Source organism: Entelurus aequoreus, linkage group LG10 (genome assembly GCF_033978785.1).
Source record: "Entelurus aequoreus isolate RoL-2023_Sb linkage group LG10, RoL_Eaeq_v1.1, whole genome shotgun sequence".
Classification (NCBI taxonomy): Eukaryota; Metazoa; Chordata; class Actinopteri; order Syngnathiformes; family Syngnathidae; genus Entelurus; species Entelurus aequoreus.
The window spans coordinates 7752633-7758632 of NC_084740.1; the positions used below are offsets into that span (position 1 = coordinate 7752633).

The window sequence follows — 6000 nt, forward strand, 5'->3', positions numbered from 1 at the left end:
TAAAAAAAATATTTTTAAATGTCTTTATTTTTATTTTCAACACAAAATAAAATCAAAATATAAATGAACAAAATGAGAATTAAGTAAATAAATCAGTCATAAGTAATAACAAGAGAGGAGAAGTCTAACAAAACTCCTAGCCATTGTGGACAACACCTCCCACCCACTACACTCGGACCTTACGGGGAGAATGAGCACGTTCGGTGGAAGGCTCAGACTCCCAAAATGCAACACGGAACGACACAGGAGGTCCTTCATACCGACAGCCATCAGACTGTATAATGCATATGTTCCTTGACTGCACTTAAATGTAGAGTATATGTAGAATATATGTATATTATTTATAAACTACACATATATAATATATTATATATATTATATTATTTATTGTTATTCTTGTCTATTGTGAGCGAACTGTGGTGCTGAATTTCCCCCAGGGATCAATAAAGTACTTTCTATTCTATTCTATTCTATTCTATTCTATTCTATTCTAACAATAATAATTTGATTTCTCCAGTCAACAACAATGTATACACATACACATAATGTGCAACCCGGTTCACTCTCTCATCTCCCTGGTATTTTGCATACTTGTCAGCATTTTTAGTTGTATAATGACGTTTTAAATTGTATTTTTTGTGCACGGCAACTTTCTCTGTGCAAATAAGACACATCGGGGTGCCCCTGTGCTCAACAAAGAAATATTGCATCTCCCACTTTTCCTGGAATTGTCTTTGCTCATCACTAACCTTTCTCTTCACTGCACGCTTTGAAAAAGACATGTTTGGGGTTGGAATATATATTTGTATTTAACCGACGCACGGAGAATAATGTTATTTCCGCAATGTGTGTCGTTCCGCTTTTCCTCCCGACAGCAACACGGCGGTCGGCGGAAAACCCTGGGAAAAAGTGACGGCTCCCGGAGTGTTATATGGCGTCATATAAAAATAAATGTAATGTTCATCGTGTGAGGCAATGCAAATTAAACAATAAAAAAACAAATAACGGTTTGAATTGGTCCAGGTTATCAGGGACTTTATTACTGACGGACTGACGACGGGAGCGACGAAGACACACGCAGTGACAGAGAGCGAGAGAGAGAGAGAGAGCAAGAGAGAGAGAGCACGCAAGAGAGCGAGCGAGGGAGGGACGGAGGGAGGTAGGGAGGGAGGGAGGAAGAGCGCGTGCGGGTCTCGTGGAAAAGCAGCAAAACGTTTCTCTGCTTGCATCACGCAAGTGACGTAATGTTCGGTCCTCGGGAGCCACCATGATTGGTAGATTCCTTGTAGCCCGGAAGAGTTAGTGCTACAAGGAATTCTGGGTATTTGTTCTGTTGTGTTTATGTTGTGTTACGTGTGGATGTTCTCCCAAAATGTGTTTGTCATTCTTGTTTGGTATTGGTTCACATTGTGGCGCATATTTGTAACATTGATAAAGTTTTTTTTATACGGCCACCCTCAATGTGACATGTATGACTGTTGACTAAGTATGCATTGCAGTCACTTACGTGTGTCTGTTGAGGCCGCATATTACATGCGTCTGTGCAGGCACATTGTTTGAATGGAGAAAAAGTGGACGCTAAACCTTGTGTCTTCAATATTGATGTCCTCAGTATTGTTGACGGGTGAAAATCGGGAGGGTTGGCAAGAATGCTTCAGCTCCGCGCACACAGCGCTGTCAAGCGCCATTCATATAAAACTTGCGGGCCGCACTAACATTAAACGTTCATATTAAGGTGGGGGCCGCACAATAACGTCTCGCGGGCCGCAATTGGCCCGCGGGCCGCATGTTTGAGACCCCTGGTTTAAACGCATCATAATATAAGGCCCCTTAGTTTAAAATTTGCAGGTGGATTGGATCACTTCGCGTAGGAAAGAGGCCCTAATTGGGACTTGGGAATGCAAAAGTGATAGCCCTATCCTTGAGAAGAGACTACCTGTCCTTTTATGGTCAGGATGTGCTGTCCTGACTTAGCCCACGCAGGAATATAGAAAGTGATGGTTTGGCTTCTCCAAGTTAGAAGTGCCTCATTTTTTACTTAACCTCCTCTAGGACCTGCATAATGTTACTCGCTTGTAATAAAGCAACTTTTTGTTCAGCAAAGCGTCTCTCCGACGTCTCTTTTGATCCAGCCACACTGCTGTCAATCAAACAATGTTTACTTATATAGCCCTAAATCACGAGTGTCTCAAAGGGCTGCACAAGACACAACGACATCCTCCGCACTGATCCCACACCAGGGCAAGGAAAAACTCAACCCAATGGGATGACAATGAGAAACCTTGGAGGGGGACCGCAGATGTGGGGACCCCCAACTGGGCGACCGGTGCAATGGACGTCGAGTGGATAGTCCATAGTGGATCTAACATAATATTGTGAGAGTCCAGTCCATAGTGGATCTAACATAATAGTGTGAGAGTCCAGTCCATAGTGGATCTAACATAATATTGTGAGAGTCCGGTCCATAGTGGATCTAACATAATAGTGAGAGTCCGGTCCATAGTGGATCTAACATAATAGTGTGAGAGTCCAGTCCATAGTGGATCTAACATAATAGTGAGAGTCCAGTCCATAGTGGATCTAACAAAATAGTGTGAGCGTCCAGTCCATAGTGGATCTAACATAATAGTGAGAGTCCAGTCCATAGTGGATCTAACATAATAGTGAGAGTCCAGTCCATAGTGGATCTAACATAGTAGTGAGAGTCCGGTCTATAGTGGATCTAACATAATAGTGAGAGTCCAGTCCATAGTGGATCTAACATAATAGTGAGCATCCAGTCCATAATGGATCTCACATAATATTGTGAGAGTCCAGTCCATAGTGAATCTAGCATAATATTGTGAGGGTCCAGTCCATAGTGGATCTAACATAATATTGAGAGTCCAGTCCATAGTGGATCTAACATAATATTGAGAGTCCAGTCCATAGTGGATCTAACATAATAGTGAGAGTCCAGTCCATAGTGGATCTCAATCAATCAATCAATCAATGTTTATTTATATAGCCCTAAATCACAAGTGTCTCAAAGGGCTGTACAAGCCACAACGACATCCTCGGTACAGAGCCCACATACGGGCAAGGAAAAACTCACCCCAGTGGGACGTCGGTGAATGACTATGAGAAACCTTGGAGAGGACCGCATATGTGGGTAACCCCCCCCCTCTAGGGGAGACCGAAAGCAACGGATGTCGAGTGGGTCTGACATAACATTGTGAAAGTCCAGTCCACAGTGGATCCAACACATCAGCGGGAGTCCAGTCCACAGCGGGGCCAACAGGAAACCATCCCGAGCGGAGACGGGTCAGCAGCGCAGAGATGTCCCCAACCGATGCACAGGCTAGTGGTCCACCCGGGGTCCCGGCTCTGGACAGCCAGCACTTCATCCATGGCCACCGGACCTATGCAACTCCCCCTCGCAAGGGACAGGGGAGAAGAGGAGAGAAGAAAAGAAACGGCAGATCAACTGGTCTAAAAAAGGGGGGGTCTATTTAAAGGCTAGATTATACAAATGAGTTTTAAGATGGGACTTAAATGCTTCTACTGAGGTAGCATCTCTAACTGTTACCGGGAGGGCATTCCAGAGTACTGGAGCCCGAATAGAAAACGCTCTATAGCCCGCAGACTTTTTTTTGGCTCTGGGAATCACTAATAAGCCGGAGTTCTTTGAACGCAGATTTCTTGTCGGGACATATGGTACAATACAATCGGCGAGATAGGCTGGAGCTAAACCGTGTAATATTTTATACGTAAGTAGTAAAACCTTAAAGTCGCATCTTAAGTGCACAGGAAGCCAGTGCAAGTGAGCCAGTATAGGCGTAATATGATCAAACTTTCTTGTTTTTGTCAAAAGCCTTGCAGCCGCATTTTGTACCAACTGTAATCTTTTAATGCTAGACATAGGGAGGCCCGAAAATAATACGTTACAGTAATCGAGACGAGACGTAACGAACGCATGAATAATGATCTCAGCGTCGCTAGTGGACAAGATGGAACGAATTTTAGCGATATTACGGAGATGAAAGAAGGCCGTTTTAGTAACACTCTTAATGTGTGACTCAAACGAGAGAGTTGGGTCGAAGATAATACCCAGATTCTTTACCGAGTCTTCTTGTTTAATTGTTTGGTTGTCAAATGTTAAGGTGGTATTATTAAATAGATGTTGGTGTCTAGCAGGACCGATAATCAGCATTTCCGTTTTCTTAGCGTTGAGTTGCAAAAAGTTAGCGGACATCCATTGTTTAATTTCATTAAGACACGCCTCCAGCTGACTACAGTCCGGCGTGTTGGTCAGCTTTAGGGGCATGTAGAGTTGAGTGTCATCAGCATAACAGTGAAAGCTAACACCGTACTTGCGTATAATGTCACCCAGCGGCAGCATGTAAATACTAAAGAGTGCAGGGCCAAGAACCGAACCCTGGGGAACTCCGCACGTTACCTTGACATAGTCCGAGGTCACATTGTTATGGGAGACGCACTGCATCCTGTCAGTAAGATAAGAGTTAAACCAAGACAAGGCTAAGTCTGACATACCAATACGTGTTTTGATACGCTCTAATAAAATATTATGATCAACAGTATCGAAAGCGGCGCTAAGATCAAGAAGCAGCAACATAGATGACGCATCATAATCCATCGTTAGCAATAGATCATTAGTCATTTTTGCGAGGGCTGTCTCCGTCTGTCTCTAACATAATAGTGAGAGTCCAGTCCATAGTGGATCTAACATATTGACAGTACGGTCCATAGTGGATCTAGCATAATAGTGAGAGTCCAGTCCATAGTGGATCTAACATAATAGTGAGAGTCCAGTCCATAGTGGATCTAGCATAATAGTGAGAGTCCAGTCCATAGTGGATCTAACATAATAGTGAGAGTCCAGTCCATAGTGGATCTAGCATAATAGTGAGAGTCCAGTCCATAGTGGATCTAACATAATAGTGAGGGTCCAGTCCATAGTGGATCTAACATAATAGTGAGAGTCCAGTCCATAGTGGATGGAACATAATAGTGAGAGTCCAGTCCACAGTGGATCTAACATAATAGTGAGAGTCCAGTCCATAGTGGATCTAACATAATAGTGAGAGTCCAGTCCATAGTGGATCTAACATAATAGTGACAGTCCAGTCCATTGTGGATCTAACATAATAGTGAGAGTCCAGTCCATAGTGGATCTAACATAATATTGTGAGGGTCCAGTCCATAGTGGATCTAACATAATAGTGAGCGTCCAGTCCATAGTGGATCTCACATAATATTGTGAGAGTCCAGTCCATAGTGGATCTAACATAATAGTGAGAGTCCAGTCCATAGTGGATCTAACATAATAGTGAGAGTCCAGGCCATAGTGGATCTAGCATAATAGTGAGAGTCCAGTCTATAGTAGATCTAACATAATAGTGAGAGTCCAGTCCATAGTGGATCTAACATAATAGTGAGAGTCCAGTCCATAGTGGATCTAACATAATAGTGTGAGCGTCCAGTCCATAGTGGATCTAACATAATAGTGAGAGTCCAGTCCATAGTGGATCTAACATAATAGTGAGAGTCCAGTCCATAGTGGATCTAACATAGTAGTGAGAGTCCGGTCTATAGTGGATCTAACATAATAGTGAGAGTCCAGTCCATAGTGGATCTAACATAATAGTGTGAGCGTCCAGTCCATAGTGGATCTAACATAATAGTGAGAGTCCAGTCCATAGTGGATCTAACATAATAGTGAGAGTCCAGTCCATAGTGGATCTAACATAGTAGTGAGAGTCCGGTCTATAGTGGATCTAACATAATAGTGAGCATCCAGTCCATAATGGATCTCACATAATATTGTGAGAGTCCAGTCCATAGTGAATCTAGCATAATATTGTGAGGGTCCAGTCCATAGTGGATCTAACATAATATTGAGAGTCCAGTCCATAGTGGATCTAACATAATATTGAGAGTCCAGTCCATAGTGGATCTAACATAATAGTGAGAGTCCAGTCCATAGTGGATCTAACATAT

At 43.0% G+C, this 6000-nt stretch overlaps 1 long non-coding RNA gene across 3 annotated transcripts in view; it reads right to left on the bottom strand.

The window, feature by feature from the left end:
- Positions 1-6000, bottom strand: part of LOC133659279 (uncharacterized) — a 533887-nt gene that overhangs the window by 199061 nt on the left and 328826 nt on the right. The gene's annotated exons all lie outside the window — the stretch shown is intronic.